Source organism: Tachysurus fulvidraco, chromosome 9, assembly GCF_022655615.1.
Source record: "Tachysurus fulvidraco isolate hzauxx_2018 chromosome 9, HZAU_PFXX_2.0, whole genome shotgun sequence".
Taxonomy (NCBI): domain Eukaryota; kingdom Metazoa; phylum Chordata; class Actinopteri; order Siluriformes; family Bagridae; genus Tachysurus; species Tachysurus fulvidraco.
This window is the reverse complement of record NC_062526.1, coordinates 27689807-27699806: the sequence shown is the minus strand read 5'-3', so window position 1 is coordinate 27699806 and position 10000 is coordinate 27689807.

The window sequence follows — 10000 nt, the reverse complement described above, 5'->3', positions numbered from 1 at the left end:
GTATCAGTCACAGATTATTGTAGAAGAGTGAAAAGAAGCTCATTAGGATGTAAAAGCAGAGGATTTGATCCAGACCGCTGGAAGATGTCCGGGTTCTTCTTCACGGCTCTGAGGAACACGATCGTTCCTTTTTAGGACACGGTTCATGCTGCTGGAATTTTAGGGGGATTAAATTTACCAGGGTGTTACTGAAAGATGAGCTGTCTCATGAGCTGTGAACACACACACCCACACACACACACACACACACACACACATTGTGTCATCATCCAGACCCTCCGTCCACACACACGCCTCACGTACAAACCCTGATGGCGTCTCATAGAGTAAACAGAAAGTGTGATGTTCTGCTCATAACCAGGCCGTGACCTTGTCATCGCTTCTTCACTCGCCTTAAACGCTTTCCAACGTCGTGTTCTCATAACACTCTGTAATTATGCTGTCTGTTCAGCTCCTAATATGGCAAAGGTGAAGGCATCGGTGCTGCGGAGCCAACGCTCACCCTGAACCACCAGAAACTGTGTGAGCGTGACGATGTTAGACCTCATGGAACTTCAGGAACTCAGAGAGATCTTTCTTGCTTTTAGAAGATTCAGTTGCACACACACACACCCACACACACACACACACACACACACACACACACACACACACACACACATGACACAAGATTCCGAATCCTTTGATCCGAATCTTTTGATCCGAATCTTTTGATCCGAATCTTTTGGTCCGAATCTTTTGATCCGAATCTTTTGATCCGAATCTTTTGGTCCGAATCTTTTGAAGTGGCTCGTTCACATTCTGACCAGCGAACTGATTTCTTTGTCTAACTACAGCTGAATTTGTCTCTGTCATGTGATTTGGGGCTCTTTCACATTCAGACACTGGATATGACATCAAAGCCTATAATGGACACCATGTGGAGAAGCTGGAGGAAGGATGTCTTGTTACGGGCAGAAATCCATTTGTTGCATGTTGCATACTTACTTTCTAGAACTATTGATTTACACCTAGAAGCTGGAGGTGCTTTTAATAAGGCTAAAAAAATCCCTGGCTTTCTTACAGTAATTGGCCATACAGGAAGAAGAAAAAGAAAAAGAGGAGGACGTAACCCATGGCAACGCGACGGAGAATGGCGTCATTTGGCATCACCTTAAAATCAGAAACAGCAGGGAGCAGAGAGAGACAGAGAGAGAGAGAGAGAGAGAGAGAGAGAGAGAGAGAGAGAGAGAGAGAGAGAGAGAGAGAGAGAGAGAGACAGAGAGAGAGAGAGAAGACATAGAAGAGAGAGATAGACCCAGACGAATAGAGAGTCCGAATAGAAGACTCAATATGAGGATATATATATAAGATATATATAGCAGAAGAATGAAAAACACATAGATATATAACATATACTATCTATACCATATATATATGACTCTCGCTTATCTCTATCAGATATAGTCTATTCTGCATATATAGATAAATATACAGATTATATCTATATACATGATCTCTCCTACTATACTATATCTCGTATAGATACCACTCTATATATATAGACATATATACATGACATACATATAGATTATACATATATATATACTATATACAATATCATAGACATATATATATATGTACATCTATTTTATACTATATATGAGTCATATATATATATATATATAGATATAATATATCACATATATACATATATATACTACTATATATATATATCTACTATATATAACAATATACATATAATACATATATCTATATATATATATATAATATATATATATATAAATATATACATATATATACATATATATATATATATAGATATATATATATAAATATAGACATATATATATATATAGATAAGATTATATATATATATATATTTGATAATATATATATATACACTTCAGCTGTATCTGTTTAAATAACTGATGTGGTCTTTAATCCCTGTGTGGTGTAACATCTCTATTACAATGTAAATATTCAGTTATACAGAAATAATAATAATAATAATAATAATAATAATAATAATAATAATAATAATAATAATAATAATAATAATAATAATAACAATCGGCTTTAAACAGACAAAGTTAAAGGCACTGACTGGAGACTCTGGGATGTTTACATCATTACTATACACCACCTTCACCTACATCGATTACTGAAAAGCTTTAAAGGAAAACAAGAAGAGAAAGTTTCAGAGTTTCTTCTTTCTCTTCCGTGTAAACAGAACAGACGTGACATTAAATATTCACATCACACTAACAGCCCAATCTTTCAGCATGACATTAAACTTTCATGTCCCGGCTCGTGCTTTCATCACAGTTAGATATCACGTCATCACGTTATACTGGAACTGTGTGTAAACTTTATGTACTGTAGGGACTTGACTGTCTTATCTGTTATTTCTTGTCATACTGTAGGATGTACTGTACATGTTTATGGCACTTGTAGTCCGTTCGGAGTGTCGACTACACCGGGCTACGAGATGACAGGCTCAGTGGGGATTAAAGCACAGATGAGATGTTTTTATTTATTTCTTTTTTTCCATCTGAAACCCTGCGAGTTCGGTGCTGCCTGACGGTTCCTGATGGTGTGGTTGATAAGATGCAGAACGCAGCAGCTGACAAATTCTCCATGTTGACCTACTTGATGGATGGAATAATTAAAGCTGCTATTTTTACCGATGAATTATTTATCGTACCGTTTATCAGCTGGCAGCTGACGGCTCAGGAGGGCTCGAGGAAAAGACAGAACAATTGCTTTATTTTTAGTTTTGAACCTAACGGCTAATATTGTAGGACCACATTGTCATGATGAAAGACGTAGCGGGTTTGACATTTCACACGTGGCATTTCCTGACAGCCGTTCTTTACGTAGTTTGACTTTTTAATGAGATTCTGTCCTTTTTAGTTCACTAAATAAATGTTCAGCAAAAGCGGGGACTAGAGGACGGATTAAGGACAGCACTAGAGCACGTACCTGGGGATAGACTAAGGAATGGACTAGACAAGAAACTGGGGAATGAAATTTAAAAAATAAATAAATAAAAGGAAGGACATAGGGGCATGGATTAGAGGATGAAATAAAAGAGGGATTATGGGATTAAAAAGAGTTTTGGCCTGGACTTAGTGATGGACTTAGTGATGGACTTAGTGATGGACTAGAGTATAGAATTAGTGATAAACTAGAGTATAGAATTAGTGATGGACCTGAGGGTTAGAGGATGTTTGTTATGGACACATGTAATAACAGTCAGTCAGTATCTACAGTCAGTATCTACAGTCAGTATCTACAGTCAGTCAGTATCTACAGTCAGTATCTACAGTCAGTATCTACAGTCAGTATCTACAGTCAGTCAGTATCTACAGTCAGTATCTACAGTCAGTCAGTATCTACAGTCAGTATCTACAGTCAGTATCTACAGTCAGTATCTACAGTCAGTATCTACAGTCAGTATACTGACTACAGTCAGCTGAGGTTTTATTGACGTTCACGGTGAAAGACCACATGCATTTACACCTGTCCAGTTTCATCTGAAACGCGTCCCAGACCACCTCCTGAAGGGGTTTGTACCATCGGGTTTATATCAAAGAGTTTTGGCCTGGACTTAGTGATGGACTTAGTGATGGACTTAGTGATGGACTAGAGTATAGAATTAGTGATAAACTAGAGTATAGAATTAGTGATGGACCTGAGGGTTAGAGGATGTTTGTTATGGACACATGTCACTTTCCCAAAAGGAAATAAACCTGCTCCTGTTCTGACTGTAATGACCTATAATAATGCTCCTGTTCTGACTGTAATGACCTATAATAATGCTCCTGTTCTGACTGTAATGACCTATAATAATGCTCCTGTTCTGACTGTACTAAAATCTGATCCACATTATTCCGAGTGTGTTTACTTCTGATCTGACATTTGAAGTGTCTGAGACACAGTTACAGTGAAACCTCTTTGGTTTTCGGCGGATGCAGTTCTGGGGAAAACGGCAAAGTCGGTCAATAATCATGTCACTCTTCATCACTGAGCCTTGTGAAAATCTCAGTGTCATCACATCATGGAGCTGTGCACATGGTAAAGCTTTGCCTTTGTTAGTCTTTCATATAGAACCTGGACGCATTAATACATAAATATCTACCACTGTGTTCAGCTTCCATTCGAGTTTGGGTTCAGCGTCACTGCTTGGTGATTTATCACTCAGAGACAGAATATTGGTTAAATTGGTTGCTAAGAGATGAAACTTCCCTCTGACAGCAAAGTAACATCACCAAATAAAGACCACATGAAGGCTAAACTAGCGCCACCAAACATGGACGTGTCATCATTATATACTTTTTTTCATGGACCCAGAATGTGTTTGGTTTTAAATTGTAAAAATTCAGACTCATTACGTAAGATAGAAACATTCATTTATATCCGAACTACCTCGGGTCACGGGGAGCCTGTGCCTATCTCAGGCGTCATTGGGCATCGAGGCAGGATACACCCTGGACGGAGTGCCAACCCATCACAGGACACACACACACTCTCATTCACTCACACACACACACTATGGACAATTTTCCAGAGATGCCAATCAACCTACCATGCATGTCTTTGGACCGGGGGAGGAAACCGGAGTACCCGGAGGAAACCCCAGAGGCACGGGGAGAACATGCAAACTCCACACACACAAGGTGGAGGCGGGAATCGAACCCCCAACCCTGGAGGTGTGAGGCGAACGTGCTAACCACTAAGCCACCGTGCGCCCCCGATAGAAACATTGGGTTTCTAACATGACTGAAGGTTTAAGCAGATCATTACTCACTGGAGTGTCATGTTGTCCTCCACACTTAGATACCACACCAGATGTTGCTAGCATGAAAGAACGGTTACTGTTAACGGTTAACGGTTGCATCTGTAATTGCACAGGTGAGAAACTGAGCTTTCAGCACCTGGTATCTTTTATTAGTTTTTCACAGGAAGCACATGTCAGTAAAAGTGCTCTGTAATTACACGTGTTCACACTTACAGCAGCGCCTTTCTACAGAAATCACCTTTATTTCTCTTTCTGCTACGTTTCAAATCACAAGACACTTTATAAAGCAGAATCCGATGGGGTTTTCACACAGAGAACGTTGCTGGTGTTTTATCTGATTATCAGAATGGTCACTGAAAAACAGGAGTAACATTATTACATCATACAATCTGAGAGCCAATCATGTTTCAGTATGCAAATGAAGCCTTTGTTCCAGGAGAACATCACACACACAAACGTTTCTATTCTCTTCCTGTCTTCCTTTTTGAGTTTTGAGTGACTTTAATCAGCTTTATGTTTCCAGTGTGACTGAAGGAGCTCATTAACCTAATTGCCTCCTGATTTTACTCCAGTTTTCAGTTCATGTTGTTAATGATCGTGACCAAGAGCTGCTGCTGCTGCTGCTGCTGCTAATTTGTTGGTTAATCACCGTGTCTTAGTTTCCAATACGGTGAAAAACCCATTAATCAGATCTCAAGCTGAACTCACACACTAATGTCACTTAGGATCACTGTGTCCTGTTGTTATGTCCTGTTGTTATAACTGATTGTATTAAAAGTAGATCAGGAGCAATCAGTATCTACAGTTAGTATCTACAGTCAGTATCTACAGTCAGTATCTACAGTCAGTATCTACAGTTAGTATCTACAGTCAGTATCTACAGTCAGTATCTACAGTCAGTATCTACAGTTAGTATCTACAGTTAGTATCTACAGTCAGTCAGTATCTACAGTCAGTATCTACAGTCAGTATCTACAGTCAGTATCTACAGTTAGTCAGTATCTACAGTCAGTATCTACAGTCAGTATCTACAGTCAGTATCTACAGTCAGTCAGTATCTACAGTCAGTATCTACAGTCAGTATCTACAGTTAGTATCTACAGTCAGTATCTACAGTCAGTATCTACAGTTAGTATCTACAGTTAGTATCTACAGTCAGTCAGTATCTACAGTCAGTCAGTATCTACAGTCAGTATCTACAGTCAGTATCTACAGTCAGTATCTACAGTCAGTCAGTATCTACAGTCAGTATCTACAGTCAGTATCTACAGTTAGTCAGTATCTACAGTCAGTATCTACAGTCAGTATCTACAGTCAGTCAGTATCTACAGTCAGTATCTACAGTCAGTATCTACAGTCAGTCAGTATCTACAGTCAGTATCTACAGTCAGTATCTACAGTCAGTATCTACAGTTAGTATCTACAGTCAGTATCTACAGTCAGTTAGTATCTACAGTCAGTATCTACAGTCAGTATCTACAGTCAGTATCTACAGTTAGTATCTACAGTCAGTATCTACAGTCATTATCTACAGTCAGTATCTACAGTCAGTATCTACAGTCAGTATCTACAGTCAGTCAGTATCTACAGTCAGTATCTACAGTCAGTCAGTATCTACAGTCAGTATCTACAGTCAGTCAGTATCTACAGTCAGTATCTACAGTCATTATCTACAGTCAGTCAGTATCTACAGTCAGTCAGTATCTACAGTCATTATCTACAGTCAGTATCTACAGTCAGTATCTACAGTCAGTCAGTATCTACAGTCAGTATCTACAGTCAGTATCTACAGTCAGTCAGTATCTACAGTCATTATCTACAGTCAGTATCTACAGTCAGTATCTACAGTCAGTCAGTATCTACAGTCAGTATCTACAGTCAGTATCTACAGTCAGTCAGTATCTACAGTCAGTCAGTATCTACAGTCAGTATCTACAGTCAGTATCTACAGTCAGTCAGTATCTACAGTCAGTATCTACAGTCATTATCTACAGTCATTATCTACAGTCAGTATCTACAGTTAGTATCTACAGTCAGTCGGTATCTACAGTCAGTATCTACAGTCAGTATCTACAGTCATTATCTACAGTCATTATCTACAGTCAGTATCTACAGTTAGTATCTACAGTCAGTCAGTATCTACAGTCAGTATCTACAGTCAGTATCTACAGTCATTATCTACAGTCAGTATCTACAGTCAGTATCTACAGTCAGTCAGTATCTACAGTTAGTATCTACAGTTAGTATCTACAGTCAGTCAGTATCTACAGTCAGTATCTACAGTTAGTATCTACAGTCAGTATCTACAGTCAGTATCTACAGTCAGTATCTACAGTCAGTCAGTATCTACAGTCAGTCAGTATCTACAGTCAGTATCTACAGTCAGTATCTACAGTCAGTCAGTATCTACAGTCAGTATCTACAGTCAGTATCTACAGTCATTATCTACAGTCAGTATCTACAGTCAGTCAGTATCTACAGTCAGTATCTACAGTCAGTATCTACAGTCATTATCTACAGTCAGTATCTACAGTCAGTATCTACAGTCAGTCAGTATCTACAGTTAGTATCTACAGTTAGTATCTACAGTCAGTCAGTATCTACAGTCAGTATCTACAGTCAGTATCTACAGTCAGTATCTACAGTCATTATCTACAGTCAGTATCTACAGTCAGTATCTACAGTCAGTCAGTATCTACAGTCAGTATCTACAGTCAGTCAGTATCTACAGTCAGTCAGTATCTACAGTCAGTCAGTATCTACAGTCAGTATCTACAGTCAGTCAGTATCTACAGTCAGTATCTACAGTCAGTATCTACAGTCAGTATCTACAGTCAGTCAGTATCTACAGTCAGTATCTACAGTTAGTATCTACAGTTAGTATCTACAGTCAGTCAGTATCTACAGTCAGTATCTACAGTTAGTATCTACAGTCAGTATCTACAGTCAGTCAGTATCTACAGTCAGTATCTACAGTCAGTCAGTATCTACAGTCAGTATCTACAGTCATTATCTACAGTCATTATCTACAGTCAGTATCTACAGTTAGTATCTACAGTCAGTCGGTATCTACAGTCAGTATCTACAGTCAGTATCTACAGTCATTATCTACAGTCATTATCTACAGTCAGTATCTACAGTTAGTATCTACAGTCAGTCAGTATCTACAGTCAGTATCTACAGTCAGTATCTACAGTCATTATCTACAGTCAGTATCTACAGTCAGTCAGTATCTACAGTTAGTATCTACAGTTAGTATCTACAGTCAGTCAGTATCTACAGTCAGTATCTACAGTTAGTATCTACAGTCAGTATCTACAGTCAGTATCTACAGTCAGTATCTACAGTCAGTCAGTATCTACAGTCAGTCAGTATCTACAGTCAGTATCTACAGTCAGTATCTACAGTCAGTCAGTATCTACAGTCAGTATCTACAGTCAGTATCTACAGTCATTATCTACAGTCAGTATCTACAGTCAGTCAGTATCTACAGTCAGTATCTACAGTCAGTATCTACAGTCATTATCTACAGTCAGTATCTACAGTCAGTATCTACAGTCAGTCAGTATCTACAGTTAGTATCTACAGTTAGTATCTACAGTCAGTCAGTATCTACAGTCAGTATCTACAGTCAGTATCTACAGTCAGTATCTACAGTCATTATCTACAGTCAGTATCTACAGTCAGTATCTACAGTCAGTCAGTATCTACAGTCAGTATCTACAGTCAGTATCTACAGTCAGTCAGTATCTACAGTCAGTCAGTATCTACAGTCAGTCAGTATCTACAGTCAGTATCTACAGTCAGTCAGTATCTACAGTCAGTATCTACAGTCAGTATCTACAGTCAGTATCTACAGTCAGTCAGTATCTACAGTCAGTATCTACAGTTAGTATCTACAGTTAGTATCTACAGTCAGTCAGTATCTACAGTCAGTATCTACAGTTAGTATCTACAGTCAGTATCTACAGTCAGTCAGTATCTACAGTCAGTATCTACAGTTAGTATCTACAGTTAGTATCTACAGTTAGTATCTACAGTCAGTCAGTATCTACAGTCAGTATCTACAGTTAGTATCTACAGTCAGTATCTACAGTCAGTATCTACAGTCAGTATCTACAGTCAGTCAGTATCTACAGTCAGTATCTACAGTTAGTATCTACAGTCAGTATCTACAGTCAGTATCTACAGTCATTATCTACAGTCATTATCTACAGTCAGTATCTACAGTCAGTATCTACAGTCAGTCAGTATCTACAGTCAGTATCTACAGTCAGTATCTACAGTTAGTATCTACAGTCAGTATCTACAGTCAGTATCTACAGTCATTATCTACAGTCAGTATCTACAGTCAGTATCTACAGTCAGTCAGTATCTACAGTCAGTATCTACAGTCAGTATCTACAGTCAGTATCTACAGTCAGTATACTGACTACAGTCAGCTGAGGTTTTATTGACGTTCACGGTGAAAGACCACATGCATTTACACCTGTCCAGTTTCATCTGTAACGCGTCCCAGACCACCTCCTGAAGGGGTTTGTACCATCGGGTTTATATCCGTCTCCAAAACGTTTCAGAGGGCATTTAGACCTGGTCTTTTTACCATCGGATAGATATCGGATCACAGAAAACGCAGGAAGTGACTAGGGGTAAAAAGCCTCTAAGTCGTGTAAAAGCAGATATATTTACTTCTCTTTTTTATAAGAGGTTTTCACTGTGTTTTTGTCTGATTATATCCAATAGGATACGTTTATTTGATCATGTGATTTAAAGGCCACTAAATCACTGCTTCTGGTTATAACAGTAAAATATTTGTTTATTTATTTATTTTCAGAAAGTAAAACTATTGAAGGATTTCGGGGACGTGTTCGGGGACGTGTTCGGGGATGTGTTGGGGGACGTGTTCGGGGACGTGTTGGGGGACGTGTTCGGGGACGTGTTCGGGGATGAAATAGTTTACTGAAAGTAAAGGAGTAAGTAGGCGGAGTTTCTTTCTGAACTTTCTGACATCAAGAACGAGGAGTTTTACAGGTAATTTGACAACTTTACAGCTGAGTAATATAACTGATCTACAAACTGGCCATTTCTGTGGTGTAAGAGGAATAAAACACTCACAGTTGTGCTGTTACTGGAGCCTGGAGACAGTATTACAGTATATTATATTATATCATAGTGACACAACACACAGGGCTTTAA